Source organism: Wyeomyia smithii, chromosome 2 (genome assembly GCF_029784165.1).
Source record: "Wyeomyia smithii strain HCP4-BCI-WySm-NY-G18 chromosome 2, ASM2978416v1, whole genome shotgun sequence".
Lineage (NCBI taxonomy): Eukaryota > Metazoa > Arthropoda > Insecta > Diptera > Culicidae > Wyeomyia > Wyeomyia smithii.
The window spans coordinates 54,178,532-54,197,552 of NC_073695.1; the positions used below are offsets into that span (position 1 = coordinate 54,178,532).

General features: G+C 38.3%; 1 protein-coding gene across 8 annotated transcripts in view; it reads left to right on the plus strand.

Moving 5' to 3' along the window:
• LOC129724004 (uncharacterized) overlaps positions 1 to 19,021 on the plus strand; it is a 338,375-nt gene that overhangs the window by 298,925 nt on the left and 20,429 nt on the right. The gene's annotated exons all lie outside the window — the stretch shown is intronic.

Consider the following 19,021-nt stretch of genomic DNA (forward strand, 5'->3'; position numbering starts at 1 on the left):
ATTTCCAATAGAGCACTCTATGAGGAATTAAGAATATTTTTACAGTCAAAAGGGTTTATTTGATTGGCATAGTGTATCTGGCAAAGTTGTAAATAATAACTTTGTTCTTCCAAAAAAAGTGTACCCTGTGAAAAGGAAAAAAAAAAAAAAAATTATAACTTTTTTCTGATTTCTCCATGACCGGTTTCGTTGTTCAGGTAATCTTCGTAGTTTTTATTAAAAAATCAGTTATTTTAAATGGGCTGTTTTGGATAATTAATTTTTAATTTTCTTTTAGTTTTTTTTTTTCAAAAAATTAATAATTTGTTTCTAGAGTGTATATGTTTTTTGAAAGACAAAGCTATTATCTACAACTTTGCCGAAGAAGGCACACCGCTCAAACGAACCGTGTTGGCTCTAAAAATGTTTGTAATCATCAATACCTACCCGAAATAGCATTTTCAATAGCTTTTCAAAAATGAGTTGTGTTTCAAAAAATTAAACCAATAGCACAAAATTGCATCTTTTGCCTATAAAAACGTCTATGCAAAGTTTCAGCCAATGGGCACGTTCACGTTCTGATGATGCAAACTTGACAGAAAATGCATGGTCAAACTGTCAAAACAACGCAAACCCAGAAACAACGAGTCAATTCTATTGCGTATCTGATTGAGATCCCTATACTCTCATTATCACTGCATAACATCGATACAGTCTATTGTCCGATTATATAAGCCAGAACACTGTGTGTTCGATCAAGTGCTGGCAAAGGACATTATTGTGGTAAATAAAACGAATAAATTGTCTGGTACAACATTCGAAAGAACAAGTACAAGTGTCCTAAAGAGTGGATTTTTCAAACAAAATAAAAAAGCATATTCCATCAGTTTCTACCGTTTCATGTACTTCTAAGACACTTGGAATCGAAAACATTTTTCAAATATTCAAATTCCATGCACCTCCAGTATGAAATTTTGCAAATGATATGTAAGCATTCAACATTTTCCGCGAGACACAATCTAAATTTTGGTTGAGAATTTTTTTTTTTTGCACAGAGTAGTTTTTGAAACATTTTGTAAATTTGTTTTGCTGACTTTGTATGCATGAAATGCCAAATTTGAAATTCAATAAGTATGTTTTATCATGCGTCGTAGAAAAAAGACTACCGAGCTGTTCTTGTTTCGTAACAACTTGCTCGAGCAGCAGAGCTTTGAACGCGAGTGGAGTGCTTCGGAAAGGCGCGCGAATGTGGACAGCCAAGCATTAGTTCTCAATCACATAGATTAGTTCAGTTTCATGAACAGCCATTTTCTTATACTTAGCTTTTGCCAATATCCGAGATGAAATACAGTACTCTTACCTGTAGAAAAAGAAGAAAAAACAATGTCACTATGATATTCTGATGACACAAAGTAAAAAAATTGTCGTATCATTATTAAGACATATTACGGATGAGAATTAAATGATAATCATATTTCATCAGGTAATAACACCTGTAGCCCAGAAGCAGCCCTCCGCTTTTATGGGATCCTATTTATACACTCCTCAGCAAAACCACTTTATGTTGTCCGTACTTGTGCCCAGCACATTCCCGTTTTTGCGATTCAATATCCTTGAAAGTGATAGTAATGAAATTTGACGGCGATTTCATTCGCACTGATTGTTTCCTCTTGAGACAAGAAAATAATAGAAAAAATGATGCCTCATCAAATGAGCACCAGTTTATAGCTTTACGCTGGTTTGGTGGATCGATTTTTCTGTTCCGGGTAAGTCTCATTCATATCGATTCGAATAAAAATTCTACCATTGAACTTCTACGTAGAGCTGGTTGTGATTAATTTTGTATTTGTGATTTGTTAATTGTCAGACGGTTTTTAATTGAAATTTACTAGCGTTGATAATTCTCATGAATTTCTAGATGACAATTAATTATTGCACACTGCTGTTTCGGGACAAATTTTCGAAAAATTAATTTTCATTGTTCACATCCCATTTCATGCTGGATTAGTATCATCGGGGTTTTTTTTTCTCATTCACAAAGAAAAGAGCTTCTCGGAAGACTCATAAATAAATAAAACACACAAGTAAGCAATAGCTCTTCCCGGTGTACTGAATACAGGAGCGGAATGTGCTGTGCGGAGTACCATAAACATGAACCGGGTAGCACGAAATCATGAACCGTATCGCTTCTTTGGTCCCGGTGACAGGAACAGATATTTTATGCGGGTGGGATCTTCTTCCATTCGCTTCACGAGCTAAGCGTTCGCCGCCTCAGTCTGTCCCCGAGCTGAGCCGAGCAAACATTATCAGTCATTTAGAATCAATTGCGTACAAAAGCGTACAAATCTGGATGTATTGTACAGACCGTACAGACTGATGCTCAATTTGTCGACAGAAGCGGATGGAGGAAACGCGAGCAGTCTGCCGCAAATTGGCCGTTTTGGACAAATAGCTTTATGTCGTTCTCCTTTTTGCGACGGCGCTACACCGCACGTGCTCCAAATAAGGAACTTTTTCAGTGCAGTTGCGTTAGTTGCATTTTTCAAACAAAATAAAAAAGCATATTCCATCAGTTTCTACCGTTTCATGTACTTCTAAGACACTTGGAGTCGAAAACATTTTTCAAATATTCAAATTCCATGCACCTCCAGTATGAAATTTTGCAAATGACATGTAAGCATTCAACATTTTCCGCGAGACACAATCTGAATTTTGGTTGAGAACTTTTTTTTTTTGCACAGAGTAGTTTTTTGAAACATTTTGTAAATTTGTTTTGTAATATCTTGCCATTTTACATGGTATTTTTACCAATTCAACATTGCCACCCAAACGACAATAATGTAACAAATATTATATTTTCAGAAATTTTTCTATTGGTATTCAGTGAAAAGTGATTTTTTTTTCATTTTATACTTATTTTAAACAATATTATGAACCACCCTATGTCGAATAAATGAACCACCCTAATGAAACATAATGTATTCGATGCTAGTTATAGTGTATATCATTATACAAGCTATTTCGAGAGACTAGTGATCAATTTCAAAAGATAAATTCTAAATGTTTTAATCTCCTGATTTTTCGGTTTTCTAAACGGCCAAACTTCAATCGCTTTGCGCCACCCCATTTAAGTCCGATTGAGCTGCAATTTCGCTCAGGATGTTTTTTCGAGCAGGTGAACATTTTGTATAGGGTTTCTTTTGGAAATTTTCTGGTCACTTTTTTCCATACGATGATTGGCACCCTAATACATAGGAGGGTCATTAGAATAAAAATAATTTGAAAAATGAATTGAAAATTTTTCCACCAAAATTTTTTTAGAGATCTAAATGAGTTGTCTCGTAAACATGACGTTGAAGCGACGAAATTGGCGATCAATTACTCAGCTACACTTTGACGTCAGTTGACGCATTTTTCCACTGGTTAAAGGCACCAAATTGCACAGGAATGGCTGAAATGCTATAATTTTTCTAGGGCAACTATTTTGAACTTTAGGGCATCAATATCAACGATCTCGTTACTCTGTTTTTCAAATTATTTATTATTTATTATCAAACTTCTGAGACTGAAGTTGAAAAACTAGAACCACTAGAAGCCCTGTTGGAAGCTGTCGAAGATGTTTTTGAAACCTTCAAAGCCTGTTCCATTAATGAAAGATTACACTGGTCGACATAAGTGAAAACTACATAAAGCTCAAAATAGTTGTGAATTTTTGTGTCCTTAATGTATGTAGAACTACGTCAAAAAAACGCAGAGTTTTCGCTCGCCGGGTTCGTCGCTTCTACGATGGTTTAGGGGAAAATTCATCAAGGTCTCTCAAAAAATTATTTTTGCTGGGGGCAACAAAATTCACAGGAATGGGCAAAACGCTATACTCTGTCTTTTTTCAGTTTTAGAACTGGGGCAAACCCTGTGATTACCAGTGTTATGATCGTTATCTTGTGTCCAATAGGGTATTGCCATCAAGTACGGAAAATGACGTGTTTATTCTCATTCGTTTTTCTTGTTCTATTGCAAAACAATAAATTAGGAATGCTTAAAAATTTTATTATCACAGTGCTTTTTAACCGGAGGTTCACTAAACTTTTGCATGGTTAACAAAATAACGATCAGTTGTGGTGAAGGTGTACAAAATAAAACATAAATATAAAAGTGCATCGCGAAAACCGTGAAAGTGGGTTTTCGCGATGCACTTTATTGTTTTCCAGGACTTTTATTGTTATCAACGATCATACGAGTCGAATGAAAATGTTAACCAGCATTACGCTTTGAGAAAAGATCTGGCACCTCTGACATGTGAAACCTAGTTGCCAAATTGACTGTTTTTTTCATCGCCTTTTCATCCCTCTTTCTAAGTATTTCTGAGGTAGCCCTCTTCACAATGATTGGTGCCGCTCTTAAAAAAATAATAAAAAATAATTGAGAAATATTAAAAATAAGAAATGAAGTTAGTGCCGTTTTGCAAAGAAGTGACATTGAGGAATAATCATATATTTGACAGCGATAGTATACTCCTGGTCAAAGTACGAAGAAAGTCTGTATTGGTGCACGATATGAATCAGTTTTAAAATGACGCTAACAACTTACTGTCAAAATTCCAACAAAGATTGCGAAATATTTCTTTTATTTTCGCTGGTTTGGGAGGTTGCGTGATTTTTTTACGGATTGTCTTTCTCAACATGAATATTGGATTTATACAGTGCGAAGCAACACAAAAAAGTCATATAATTTGATTTGTTTACTACCCACTAAAGCAAGAGCAAGAGTCAATTATGAGGCAAACAACGCGCAGTTAGTATATGCGTGACTGAGCTGTCAAAACGCTCTATGCCTGTAGAAACCGAAATGCTTTGTTCTTTTCTCTGTTGGGGTGTTTGTTGGAGACGAAGAAGTAATATTAGTTTTGATGTCGCAGAGGTTGTAGCCAGTACCAATGGTTAAGCCAAGAATTTCTTATATCTTGCCTTTAATGAATTTTCTTAACAATGAAGTTTTCTTACAGCTCAGTCACGCACACTAACTGCTTATTGTTTGCCTCATAATTGACTGTTGCTTTCATTCTAGCGATTGGTAAACAAATCCAGTTTATGACATTTTTGTATTGATCTCAAATATGTACAGTCCGTAAAAGAATCGCGCAATGCAAGTTGAAATATGCTGACTATCGAAAAAAAAGATTAGTTTCGCATTCGTTGCAGGAGCTTTTCGTCTCATTTTCATTTCGATTTACACGCCGTCGTGTAAACATGATTGGAAAGCTTATTATGAAGGACACCGTTCCAGAATTACCGGGATTTCGTGCGATGATCAATAACATGTAATGAGACACAATTACACATGTTGAAAACCATGTTATTTCAGAAAACCATACAGACGTATAGAGCGTGTATTTTCGATAAATTAAGCAGAAGCGGTTTGTGTTTCGGGAGGCCGTACATGAAATGTAATAATACTGCTCATGCATGGGTTAGTCAAAAACCACTAATTGTTTTGGTGTGGTTTGCTGAAATAGTATCGATTGGTTATGCATATCGTTTTAACTTATAAATTCATTCAATTTTGTTTTATATCGAAAGTGACCCTCGTACGGAAAAATAATTAAATGTGCTTAAGTATCAGATGCTTTGAAATTTGAATTTAATTTTTGCTTTTTGATTTCTCTAGCTTTCATATAGATACTGTTATATTGTATTTAGATCTGTGCACCACCTCCGGCACTTCTGTTTAAACCTCCGCCGACGAGGATTTTTTGTACGTCGAAAAATTACATTAATTTTTGAATATTTGTTACAGTATTTAAAATATTTTTTTTTATGTTTTCCGAATGCAATAATCTTTCTTTATGTATGATTATTATTTTTTGCAAAGGTGTGTGCAGTTCGAAAATTTTAGAAAAACCGTGAATAAGGATTCATAAAACCTCTGATTTTTTCATACAATCTGTCTGAGAGTGACTTGTGTTGTATTAATTATACCTTTCTATAAACCTATATTGGCGTTTTTTCAAAAAGAAATTGAATACTCCAAACCTAATCTTGAAATATCTCGAAAACGGGTACATTTAGAAAATTAGTCACCAAATGCTTTACGATTTAAAAATTACTCCTAAAATCATACAACATCATTGGTATATGATTATGTTTGAACAAGCGTAAATACCTTCCAAGAATTTCATATATTTCTCCATTCTGAATTTTATTTAAAAATTTTTGAATATCTTCAAATTTCCACCCAAAAAAGTCGAAACCAAATTCAAGGAAGCAATAAAAATTACTGTTTTCAGCTGCCACTGCCGATAGTATGATCGGCGCACGGGTTTTATCGGAATACAGGATAGAGAAGACTAAATGATAAATGTTTGTTTTGGCATTCTGACAATTGATTGGGGGAGATATATTGCGTTTACGCTTATGTAATATACATTTGATCTATTTTGTTGACTTTGTATGCATGAAATGCCAAATTTGAAACTCAATAAGTATGTCATGCGTCGTAGAAAAAAGACTACCGAGCTGTTCTTGTTTCGTAACAACTTGCTCGAGCAGCAGAGCTTTGAACGCGAGTGCTTCGGAAAGGCGCGCGAATGTGGAAAAATAACATCGCAGTTTATGCGAGCCAAGCATTAGTTCTCAATCACATAGATTAGTTCAGTTTCATGAACAGCCATTTTCTTATACTTAGCTTTTGCCAATATCCGAGATGAAATACAGTACTCTTACCTGTAGAAAAAGAAGAAAAAACAATGTCACTATGATATTCTGATGACACAAAGTAAAAAAATTGTCGTATCATTATTAAGACATATTACGGATGAGAATTAAATGATAATCATATTTCATCAGGTAATAACACCTGTAGCCCAGAAGCAGCCCTCCGCTTTTATGGGATCCTATTTATACACTCCTCAGCAAAACCACTTTATGTTGTCCGTACTTGTGCCCAGCACATTCCCGTTTTTGCGATTCAATATCCTTGAAAGTGATAGTAATGAAATTTGACGGCGATTTCATTCGCACTGATTGTTTCCTCTTGAGACAAGAAAATAATAGAAAAAATGATGCCTCATCAAATGAGCACCAGTTTATAGCTTTACGCTGGTTTGGTGGATCGATTTTTCTGTTCCAGGTAAGTCTCATTCATATCGATTCGAATAAAAATTCTACCATTGAACTTCTACGTAGAGCTGGTTGTGATTAATTTTGTATTTGTGATTTGTTAATTGTCAGACGGTTTTTAATTGAAATTTACTAGCGTTGATAATTCTCATGAATTTCTAGATGACAATTAATTATTGCGCACTGCTGTTTCGGGATAAATTTTCGAAAAATTAATTTTCATTGTTCACATCCCATTTCATGCTGGATTAGTATCATCGGGGTTTTTTTTTCTCATTCACAAAGAAAAGAGCTTCTCGGAAGACTCATAAATAAATAAAACACACAAGTAAGCAATAGCTCTTCCCGGTGTACTGAATACAGGAGCGGAATGTGCTGTGCGGAGTACCATAAACATGAACCGGGTAGCACGAAATCATGAACCGTATCGCTTCTTTGGTCCCGGTGACAGGAACAGATATTTTATGCGGGTGGGATCTTCTTCCATTCGCTTCACGAGCTAAGCGTTCGCCGCCTCAGTCTGTCCCCGAGCTGAGCCGAGCAAACATTATCAGTCATTTAGAATCAATTGCGTACAAAAGCGTACAAATCTGGATGTATTGTACAGACCGTACAGACTGATGCTCAATTTGTCGACAGAAGCGGATGGAGGAAACGCGAGCAGTCTGCCGCAAATTGGCCGTTTTGGACAGATAGCTTTATGTCGTTCTCCTTTTTGCGACGGCGCTACACCGCACGTGCTCCAAATAAGGAACTTTTTCAGTGCAGTTGCGTTAGTGAGTAATTTTTTTTTATTTAAATAGATATATCAAAATCAAAGTAAAAACTTGCGCGGACAATAATCCAATCACATGCAAACATATCTAGCACATACCAAATGAATAGACATCAACCATTTACTGTGACATTCTTTATATCAGTATAAAAAAAAAGACAGAGTCTTCCCGTCTCAACAGATCAATATTAATGTTTGCTTCCATGAACCATGACTCATTTGCTGTCTCGAAGGTGAAAGTTTTTCGAAAAGATTGAAAAAGCCTTCTTCCTTAAACAATTACCTGCTATTGGAACCTATTATTGCAGCGGTGCACGATTTCTATTCATGTGCAATCAAGGAAAAACTGCAATGCTGCTGCTGATGGTGATTAACAGTTATCTCATGAATATCGTTTCCATAAAAACCATAAATCACTCAACAATAATTTAACATTTTTGTGATAATTAAAGGTTATAAGTTATTTCTATCTCATTTTATCTTTAATGGTCATCGAATAATCGTGATCGGCATAATATCAAAAGAGTAAATTCCTAGAAATTCAAATTTATAGAAGAGTAAGAGTCGGCGAATGCTTGTGATTTCCATGTCCATTTAGATTAGGTTCATTCAGATTTTTTTTTTTAAATTTAAACATTGTTAGATGATTTTTTTGTTAGATGATGCCTGAAGGCAGGGCTCCTGATTCCTGCATTGAATCTTCATTCGTTTCGTGAACCGTTCGCTGTGGAATAATGTCAATGTAACACGAACGCATACTTCATCATTTCTACATGTGTTCGGATGAACTGAAACTATCGATTCGTGTCTTTCCCTTTTCCTGCTGTTTCTCATTATTTGCCGATTGGATACGGTTCAAAATCACATCGATGCAACTCAGTAAATATTTGTATCGGTTCACCGTGGCATTGATAGATTTATCATGGCAAATAAAATCGGGACGAAGACAAAATAGCATTCGCCTCGAATCGTTCACTGAAGCTTACCAGAATTTCTGAGCTTCTTCGTACATTTGTTGGTGCTATGAGACAATAGGCCGTATGAATTAGGCCGAAAATATACTGGTGCGTCTTGCACTGCGGAGACATTAACCTGCGGCAGGGCTGTACATTAGCCTACGGCGCTAGTATGTTCACGGCCATAAAGCGTTGGCTTTATTCGCCGCTGCAAATACTACGAGACAAGCAGGACAAACTTTTTTGTTCATACGGCCGGGATCAAAAAAGCTATTGTTTTTGTATCTATGTCTTGAAGATTCAATAAAACAGCGAGCATAGTTTCTTAAGAAAACAATTAATGTTGGAAATCATACAAAATTTAGTTGAATTTATTATGATTGACGACGGGGAACATATTGTTCATATTTTTCTCAGTTTTTGAAGATGCATGGCAGCGCCGTGTTAGTTGTGTTGTAAATTAATACAACTAATCATTTACTAATATTTCTTGTACTCGGTAAATATGGTTACATAAATATTTAAAAATTATTTTTTAATCGTTGTTTGCAATATACGGTAAATAATTAAATTGTAGCTTTAACTCTCTAGTGCCCAAATTAATTTTCAGACGGACTTCGAAAAAATCACTTTGAAACTTTATAAACATTTTTTAAGTATTGATTGAAGCTTTTTAGAGGTTCGACTGAAGACCGTCTAAAGGCGGCACTGGGTACTAGAGGGTTAGTTTATTTATCTTGGAGATGAAAAAACGAATTTGCAACCAACAGATTTTATTTAAAAGGTATAGCGCTTTCTTGAAAGCGTTCTCATTGCTCGAAGGTGGTTTTTCTTAGTTTTATTTTCGTGGTGAAAAATGCGATACAGCGAAATAATCTTTTGCATACGCTCAAAGATAGGTTTGGGCATAGGAAAATGAATGTTGATTAAGAAAAACGCAAAATGGCATATTATAACAATCTTGTGTGCTGGATTGGCGCGCATAAATAAACTAAGGTTGCTTTATAGGCGTTTTTTTAACGTAGGTTTTTTTACGCGAACTCCGGAATTTACGCGGTTTTTTTTTCACGCGACACGTATCTCTCGCTTTGAAAGCGACTTTAGTGTATAGAAAAATTACTTAAGTTATTTATACAAATTTACATTTGTTGCAAACCCGATCAGAAAGAAAAATCAAAAATGTAACAGAAGTTGTTAGTTTGTTACAGGAAAAACCTTCCAGGCTGTGTTTTCAATTTAGTCCCGTTGGGTGTTAAAATAACAGAAATTATAACAGAAATGATTCTACTAGTATCAAACACATATTAAAACTTGTTACTAATATATTAGCTTTCTAACAAAATAAGATAGTATATAATACAATATGATAACAAACATTGTTAGAAACAACAGGTTTTGATAAAAACTAAAAGTTAGTTAGACTTGTTTCAGAACTACTTCATTACACGTTTTGTTATTATATATATTCAGATTCAATTTTGTAATCAAAATTATATGGAAAAATACAAAATTGTATCAAAATATGTCATTTGTATCTCACGTTGATAGAATTTTGTAATGTTTTAGTTGTGCTCTTCTGACCGGAAAAACAATTAATTTTACCACAGTTGAGAAAAAAATATTTCAACGTTCAATACTTCTATTGCTACATAGTAGCAATAGCATAGTAGACAGACAGATTTTCACAATGATTATGAATTACATGATTACGAAATTGTGAATATGTCCGCCATTTTGTATGTTTCTTTTGTCGATATTTTTTTCTCAACTCTTAAGTTACGTTTAAATAAATACAAATGATTGTTCTTTGTGTCGCTTGAAAACATCTCAAAAAAAAAAAAATCAAAAGAAGAAACCCTTCTCAAAAGTAAAAATCTTTTCTATTTATTTAATCGGAACAATTTGATACCCTCTACCAGTATCTTTCTGGAGACTGTTTCCGCGTCCTGGCCTAACAAGAGCCAACTAGATAAGCTACGGATCAAAGCAAATGACTAAGGCCGCGAACATACTACTTATTCAATCAGAAGCAACCCGCTGGACATATTCTATATATATATATATATATATATATATATATATATATATATATATATATATATATATATATATATATATATATATATATATATATATATATATATATATATATATATATATATATATATATATACGCCGTGGGCTTGCATTTTTACGTAAGCGCCAAATTTTCAAATTTCATTTATTTACATATTACTATAATATAGAAAATCACCTTCAAGATGCTTGTTGCCGTTTCCAAAAATTTTGATAAATAACTGAGAAATATCAAAAATAAGAAGTGACGTTGAGGTACGAATACGATAGTGTATCATGCTTGTGGAGTGCATAATTTTATTTATATCCTTGCTGCTGACTACCGACCAGTACGCATGGCAAACTAGACTATTCAGGCGTACCAACGTCACTTTTAGTGCAAAACTTTGAAATGGTTTTGCTGTTTTGCAAGAGAAGTGACGTTGGCATTAAAACTCAATGCGTTTACATAAATAAACGTGTTAAAGCAATGGGGTATGTTTTTCATCATATTTACTCAGATTCTATCAGATCAGTTTGCGTAATAAAGCGCTTCTGTTAATTTGCAAACGATTTAGATCTGTAGCGATTTTGTGCTTTTGGCGCTTACGTCAAAATCCTAGCCCACGGCAGTATAAGCTTCTTCCTCGGCAACTTTTATTCTTCGTTTGGATTCGCCCCGAAGCATCATTGCGATTGGTAATACCATTCACGGTGAATATTCATCGGCATTGATCTGAGTCACAAAGGCTTCTGAAACGATGTATTCCCATCCGATCGCTCAATATCGCTTCGGATGACTTGAGTAAATCGTAGCCAATACGAATCGAACACGAAGGTAATCATATTACGTTTTAATAACTTTTCATCGCTCACAAGCCACTCATAACAGTTCAGTTCACTATAGGCGTTGTTTCCATTGCTGAGTGAATACACTGTTGCCACGTGTTGTTGTGCTTCGGCAATAATGAATGAATACGAATGCAACGAAGTGATATTCAGCAGCCCTGCCTGAAGGGCATTGTGCAGAAGTGCCACTGCGACAGGAATGATTGTCTTTTGTGGCTGGCCCCGATTGCTTTACACAGATTACAGGATGCTCGATTACAGGATGCTTACAGGATTGATGAAGTTGAGCTAGTTGGTTGTAGGCATGTGCCCCAATTCGGAACAACATGGTTGATAAAACCAGTGGTCGTTTTGGGATTGATGCTCTATACCTGGTAGGGAGTTGAGAGGTAACTTCCGAAGAAGTTGAACCTCGATGAAGCAAGAGCTCCGCAAGAGCAGAGCAAATGCGCTGAGCTTTCAGGTTCGGCGTTGCAGAAGCGGCAATTGTCGGTTATGAGGAGTCTCGTGCTGATGCGTAGTTCACTACGTGTTAAACTAAGTAGCCTTTTGGTAACCGCAAGGTTGGGGTAGATAAACTGTTTAGCTTGTCTACAACCATGCGCACGTTGCCAATGAGATGCTATCTCTAGCTTTTCCCATGTACTTAGTTCGTCTTGATTGGCGGGTATGGAGGTACCCAGAAACAGTTCCGGTCCAATGAATTGCTGAGCAGAACCTTGTCTTGCTAGGCTGTCGGTATATGCTTATTATTTATTTATTTGGCATTCCGTCATAATGACATGGCCTGATTTACAAAGTTTCTCCAATTCACTCGATTATTAGCTGCCGCTCTCCAATTCCTGGGACACCGTGTACTCTCTGCTAGATCTAGCTCCACTTGGTCTACTCATCTTGCCCGCTGCGCCCCTGGTCGTCTTCTTCCTACCGGATTCGAGGCAAACGCCATCTTCGCAGGGCAATTGTCCGGCATTCTTGCAACGTGCCCTGCCCAGCGTATCCGTCCAGCTTTAGCCACCATATGAATACTGGGTTCACCGTAGAGTTGCGCGAGCTTATTGTTCATTCTCCGCCTCCATATTCCGTTCTCCTGCACGCCGCCAAAGATCGTCATTAGTACTTAGTCGTACTTAGTCGTTCGAAAACTCCGAGCACTCGCAGGTCCTCCTCGAGCATTGTCAACGTTTCATGCCCGTAGAGAACAACCGGTCTTATGAGCGTTTTGTACAGGTTACACTTTGTACGGGGGCTCAGTCTGTTTGACCGCAATCGCTTGTGGAGCCCATAGTAGGCACGACTTCCGCTGATAATACGCCTCCGGATCGCACGGCTGGTATCATTGTCCTCGGTTACCAGTGGAGCCAAGATAGACAAACTCATCGACTACCTCGAACTCATCGCCGTCGATCGTAATGCTACTGCCTAGGCTTCGGTTCCGCCGTCTAGCATATACTTCGTTTTAGACGTATTTATCTGCAACCCAATCCTCGCTGCTTCCCGTTTTAGTCTGGTGTACTGTTCTGCCACCGCGGCAGTTGCTCTGCCGACAATGTCCATATCATCAGCAAAGCAAACGAATTGACTGGATTTGTTGAAAATCGTACCCCGCGTGTTGATGTCCGCTCGATTCTTTACACCCTGTAGCGCAATGTTGAATAACAGGCAGGAGAGACCATCACCCTGTCAAAGCCCCCTGCGGGATTCAAATGGACCCGACAATCCACCCGAAATCCGCACACGACACTGCGTCCCATCCACCGTAGTCTTTATCAATCTAATCAGCTTCCCCGGAAAGCCGCTTCGTCCATGACCTTCCATAGCTCTTGATAGTGTTGATAGTGTCATACGCGGCTTTAAAGTCGATGAATAGGTGGTGCGTGGAGGTTCTGTATTCACGGCATTTCTAAAGGATCTGCCGTATGGTAAAAATTTGGTCCGTCGTAGACCGTCCTTCCACGAAGCCGGCCTGATAACTTCCCACAAATTTGTTGGCTAGGGGTGAGAGGCGGCGGAAAATGATATGGGAAAGCACTTTGTAGGCGGCATTCAGGACGGTGATCGCACGATAGATCCCACAGTCCAATTTGTCGCCTGTTTTTAGAGATAGGGCAGATAACCCCATCCTTCCACTCCTCCGGGCATTCGTTGTTTTGTTTTCGCTTCGAACAGACGCAAATTGTTTTACTCCGCTTGATTCGAAATTTAACAATACGGTAATTTTATCGGTTCGTTCTTGTGCTGTGCCCTGTCCGACAACAATAGCCTGCAGTTTATCAGCAGAAGCATCTTTTGCGCACTGGCAGGCTACCCTGCCGAAGCAAGTACCTCCCGGTTTTAATTTCAAATCGAACTAGGAGTACCCACCGCTTCCTGGGGCACCAAAAACCCCTCGTGCATTCATTTCTCGATCAGAAGATAGAAAAGAAACAGGGTTCATAAAATTTTCTGATATTGTGGACTGGATATTTAAAACATTCAACATACCAGATCCCCTACAAAATATTCTTCTTGCCCTTCTTCCCACAGTGAAAACCTTTTTGATGCAACTAGCAGCAACTTGGCCCCTCATTTCAGCTATCATATCTTTCGATGACTAATACGGCGAAAGAGGTTAGGAATTTAATCACTGTATTACAGTGGAATTGCAGAAGTATCATCCCCAAATTCGATCTATTTGCTCATTTGATAATTACATACAATTGTGACGCATTTGCGCTCTGTGAAACTTTTCTCAATTCAAACGATCAACTCAATTTCCACGATTTTAACATAATTCGTCGAGATCGAGACTCACACGGTGGAGGGGTACTTTTAGGGATTAGAAAGTGCTATTCCTTCTTCAGAATCGACCTCCCCTCGATCTCGAATATTAAAGTCGTTGCCATTCAAACGAATATGAATGGAAAAGACCTATGCCTTGTTTCGTTATATATCCCTCCATCCGCGCGGATTGAATAGAGGCATCTCACTGATATAGCAGAGTTTTCTGATATTGGGAGATTTTAATTCTCACTGTTCGCTATGGGGCTCGCTGTACGACGACAACCGATCTTCTTCAATCTGTAACTTAATCGACGACTTTAATATGACACTTTTGAATACTGGGGAAGCGACACGTGTACCTAATCCTCCAGCACGTGAAAGCGTGCTTGACCTATCCCTTTGCTCGACATCAGTAGCGTTAGATTGCCGGTGGAAAGTAATCAACGATCCCCACGGTAGTGATCACCTACCAATCGTTATCTCACTTGCTAATGGGTCAACTCCAACGGATCCAATCAATATTGCGTATGACCTCACACGTAACATTGATTGGAAGTCTTATGAGACCATAATATCGCAAAGAATCGAGTCACACGAGAAACTTCCTCCGGAGGAAGAATACGCGTTCTTATCTGGCTTGATCATCGACGCCGCGACTCAAGCTCAGACGAAACCGATACCCGGGGTAACGATTAGACGGTGCCCTCCCTCCAAGTGGTGGGACAAAGTGTGCTCAGAGCTATACGCGCGAAGGTCCTCGATGTATTTGGCCTTCCAAGAATAAGGCACTATCGACTTGCTCCGAAAGTACGATGTACTGGATAGACAGATGAAGAGCTTGATAAAATCAAAAAAACGCGGATACTGGCGGCGGTTTGTGAACGCGTTGTCGAGGGAAACAGCGATGAGCACTTTTTGGAATACCGCCAGACGCATGCGGAATCGTAACGTTTCTAATGAGTCCGAGGAGTATTCAGATCGCTGGATACTCGATTTCGCCAAAAAGGTCTGTCCGGACTCTGTCCCCGAACAGAAGACCTTTCGCGACGCGTTTTTAGTAGCAACGGAAGAGCCTCCATTTTCGATGTTGGAATTTTCAATGGCTCTCCTCTCGTGCAACAATAACACTCCAGGGATGGATAGAATTAAATTCAACTTGTTGAAGAATCTACCCGACTCTGCAAAAAGACGCTTGTTGAACCTGTTCAACAAGTTTCTTGAGCTAAACATTGCTCCGCACGACTGGAGGGAGGTGAAAGTCATTGCTATTCAAAAACCCGGAAAACCTGTTTCTGATCACAATTCTTATAGGCCGATTGCTATGCTTTCTTGCCTCCGGAAATTAATGGAGAAAATGATCCTCTTACGGTTAGACAAATGGGTCGAAACAAACGGTTTACTTTCAGATACTCAATTTGGCTTCCGCCGGGGCAAAGGAACGAATGATTGCCTAGCGTTGCTTTCTACTGAAATTCAACTCGCCTTTGCTCGAAAAGAGCAAATGGCTTCTGCATTCTTGGACATTAAGGGGGCTTTTGACTCTGTCTCTGTAGAAGTTTTAAGCGAGAAACTTCATTCGCAGGGGCTTCCACCAAATTTGAATAATTTTTTGCTTAATTTGTTGTCAGAAAAGCATATGTATTTTTCACATGGTGATTCGACAACTTCCCGAATTAGTTACATGGGTCTTCCCCATGGCTCATATTTAAGCCCTCTCTTATATAATTTTTACGTCAATGACATCGATAAATGTCTTGCAAATTCATGCACGCTACGGCAACTTGCAGACGATAGCGTTGTATCCATTACTGGTAGCGAGGCTAGCGATCTGCAAGGACCATTGCAAGATACCTTAGACAATTTGTATGAATGGGCTCTTAAGCTGGGTATCGAATTTTCTCCGGAGAAAACTGAGCTGGTCGTTTTTTCTAGGAAGCATAACCCAGCTCAGCTGCAGCTCCTACTAACGGGTAAAACGATCTCTCAGGTTTTAGTCGCTAAATATCTCGGGGTCTGGTTCGACTCTAAATGTACCTTGGATTGTCATATTAGGTATCTGACACAAAAATGCCAACAGAGGATTATTTTTTTTTTCGTACGATCACCGGAACCTGATGGGGTGCCCATCCAGGAGACCTTCTAAGGTTATACCAAACAACGATATTGTCAGTCCTTGAATACGGTTGTTTCTGCTTTCGCTCCGCTGCGGAAACACACATTATAAAACTAGAAAGAATACAATATCGTTGTTTGCATATTGCCCTGGGCTGCATGCAGTCGACCCATACGATGAGTCTTGAAGTGCTAGCGGTCATTCTTCCGCTGAAACATCGTTTCTGGAATCTCTCTTACCGGTTACTAATTCGGTGCACAGTTATGAACCCACTAGTAATTGAAAATTTCGAGAGGTTGGTCGACCTTCAATCTCAATCCAGATTTATGACCTTATATTTTGACTATATGGCTCAAGATATTAATCCTTCTTCATATGTTCCTCTCAATGTTGCACTTTTAGATACTTCTGATAATGCTATATTCTTCGACACCACCATGAAAGAAGACATTACTGGTATCCCGGATCAATTGCGACCCCAAGAGATCCCTAAGATTTTTTCCAATAAGTTTAAACATGTTAGTTATGATAAAAGGTTTTACACTGACGGATCTAATCTAGATGAGTCCACTGGCTTCGGTGTTTTTCACGAGAATTTTTCTGCCTCCTACAAACTCAATGCATCTGCTTCCGTGTACGTCGCAGAACTAGCTGCTATTCCGTACTCCCTTGGGATCATCGAAACCCTACCCATAGACCACTACTTCATCTTCACAGACAGTCTCAGTGCCATTGAGGCTCTGCGATCGATGAAGACTGTGAAGCACACCCCGTATTTCCTGGGGAAAATACGGCGGTATTTAAGTGCGTTAACAGATAAAAATTACCGGGTTACCTTAGCGTGGGTCCCTTCTCATTGTTCCATTCCGGGCAATGAAAAGGCTGACACTTTAGCTAAGGTGGGTGCTATTGATGGCGATATTTATGTAAGACCAATTGCTTATGATGAATTTTATAGCATTTTGCGTCGGAGAACACTCAATAGTTGGCAATCATCATGGAATTCAGATGAACTGGGACGGTGGCTACATTCCATTTTTCCTAAGGTATCGACGAAAGCATGGTTCAAGGGGTTGGATGTAGGTCGGGACTTCATTCACGTGATGTCCAAACTTATGTCCAATCACTACACGTTAAACACGCATCTCTTTCGTATAGGGCTTGTAGACAGTAATCACTGCATTTGTGGCGATGGCTACCATGACATCGAGCATGTTGTTTGGTCGTGTACCGAATACTGTGGTGTTAGGTTCGAGCTTATAGATTCCCTTCGGGCCCGAGGAAAACAACCGAACGTACCCGTTAGAGACATTCTGGGAAGCGGTGATCTCCAGTACATGACACAGCTATACACACTGCTTTCTGAAAAACGCTGACATTAGAATTTAAAATTTTCTTTGTCTATTAGTCAGATTAAGGATACAAATATGCGATGCTGAAGACACAGAAACGAAGAGCCTGTATCTATGTTTACACAAATATTTTGAACCCACAACAAACAAGAATACAATTGCTCTACCAGTTGAAAAACAAAGTTCCAAAATAGTTTTAAATCAAAATTGTATCTCCCCTCCTCTCACCTTAAATCCCCACTAGCTCGTAGTCGGCCGCGAGAATAAAAAAAGGCCTCCCTCTTTTCCCTGCTAACGTAGAATTAATACGAATTGTATTTGGCTCAGTAAAACAGAAAATGTATCGTGCCGTGTCAAATAAACTAATTTTAAACCACTCCTCCGGTAGCTGTTCTGTATCCAAAATTCTTGCAATCAGCCGGTGCAAACAGGTGGCCAGCTTCTCCAGGCCCATCTTAACTTTTTATGTGTAATTATTTCCCCAAATAAAATTCACTTTTTACGGATATACTGACCGGAATTTCGCGCTCGATGGTACTGAATTTAACCGTGATTCTCACAATAAGTACCATTATTCCGCACGGGAAAAAATGTTCCAGCTCATTTTCCATGGAGAGAAGTCCGTGTTCATCCGTAAAAATTATATTCAAACTCTCATGATTGGTGGTTAAATCTAAGGGCTAAACATTACAAAATAAAATCAATAATCTTGTCCATTTTAAGTTTGAAAGAGAAGAAAATAACCGCTTGTTAGACGAACGACAGCAAAACACGAAATGTTTCGAAGTTATCTTCCAGCGAAACATTGAAACAGAACATAAAATCAACCATCAACCGATTCGAGGTTAATTTACCGGCCGAACACTTTTCGTTCAATGATTCCGAGAAATCGTTCGATTCCCTATCTGTCAAACTCGCAACTGATTGCGTGGCACGAAATTAATTTGTCATTAAACAGCCATTGATGGCAATATTTTTTGCGTGCAGATGAGTGGCAAAATAAATTTGTACTAGTTATCGGCCAAAACTCATACCTGAGTCCAACACCTGTTTTACTGCCGTGG